This window comes from Chiloscyllium plagiosum, unplaced genomic scaffold (genome assembly GCF_037043375.1).
Source record: "Chiloscyllium plagiosum isolate Xiang-an unplaced genomic scaffold, Cpla_swu_hap1 HiC_scaffold_34, whole genome shotgun sequence".
In the NCBI taxonomy this organism is placed as follows: Eukaryota; Metazoa; Chordata; class Chondrichthyes; order Orectolobiformes; family Hemiscylliidae; genus Chiloscyllium; species Chiloscyllium plagiosum.
In genome coordinates this window covers 18,440,110-18,441,736 of record NW_028270172.1, presented here as the reverse complement: position 1 = coordinate 18,441,736, position 1,627 = coordinate 18,440,110, and positions in this window count along the sequence as shown.

The window sequence follows — 1,627 nt, the reverse complement described above, 5'->3', positions numbered from 1 at the left end:
AGAGAAAACAGAAATCACTGGAGTAACTCTGCAGGTCTGGCAAGTGTCCAGCCAACTGAGCTAACTGACCACCAAAGTGACAGATTGGGGCTCACCCATCATCGTAGCAGAAACCAGTGTAAAATCCAGCAGGATGTTTGAGTGAGTAAGCATTTTCTACAGCATAAATGCCAATGAAATAATGGAGTGAGACCCCCCGGAGAGCAATGATTCCAAAATGGAGTTCATAGCAGTTTCTGAATGATTATATTTTTCACCCAGACAGCAGTGGGGATCTGGATGCATTGCCTGGGAGGGTAGATGAGGCAGTAATCTCACAATTTGTAAAAAGTACTTGGATGACATATAATATTCAAGGCAATATGCCGAAAGTACAAGTGTATAGAATTAGAGTCATAGAGTTAAACAACGTGGAAACTAATACTTCGGTCCAAACAGTCAATGCTGACCACATTCCCAAACTAAATTTGTCCCACTTTGCTGCACTTGGCCCATATCCCTCCAAACCTTTCCTATTCATGACCTCATTCAAATGTCTTTTAAATGTTGTAACTGTATCCGCACCCACCACTTTCTCTGGAAGTTCATCACACATGAATCATTCATTCTCTATGTAAAAAAGTGGCCCCTCATGTCCTTTTTAAATCTTTCTCCTCTCACCTTAAAAATGTGCCCCTGAGTTTTGAACTCCCCCACCCTAGGGAAATGACCCTTGCCATTCACCTGATCTATGCCACTTATGATTTTATAAACCTCAATAAAGTCACCTCAACCTCCTGAGCTCCAGTGAAAAAATGTCTTAGTCTTTCCAGTCCATTTTTTGTATCTGAAAACCTCTATTCCCAGCAACATCCTGGTAAATCTTTTCTGAACCCCCTCCAGTTTAATTGTATCCTTCCTGTAGCAGGGCGACCAGTACTGCACACAGTACTCCAAAAGTGGCCTCACCAACATGCTGTACAACTCAACATGACGTCCCAACTCCTACACTCAAAGGTCTGAGCAATGAAGGCAAGTGTGCTAAACACCTTCTTAAGCACACACCCCCTACCACCCATGAGGCAAATTTCAAAGAATTATGTTGATGGGCCATAAGGCCTCTTCTGTACAGAGTGATTCAATGATTTTCTCTGGGGTCCACAAAATAAAGTGGAAATGTCTTTGGTCAACAATAAACGAATGGGTGGGGACCAAGATATGTTGTGCTCCATCTCCCTCTCCCTCACCCCCTCTCTGCCTTCCAAGTCGCCTGGTTTCTTTGTTCTCCTGACTCCGCCTTCCTCTCTCTCCTGTTACTGTCCCCAATACCTGCTCTTTCCACGTTCCTAGTCTCCCTCTATCCTCCCTGCATTGTAGAGAGAATCACTGTTAACTGTGAGTGAATAGCAGTTTTTGAAAGTATTATTAAATAAGTTGACATGAAACACGATGAAAATTGTAATTACAGCTGGAGGTTTGTGATTACTTACAGATTTGGATGTAGGGTCCTTAGACTGAAAAACGTTTTGTGAACCCTTGTCCTGGAGTATTTGACCAAGTTGATTGGTATTGCACTGTACGCACTACTATTTCAAAAATGCAAAGTAATCCCACCTTTACAAATCTTACCTGGGTGCCCCAAAGCAGC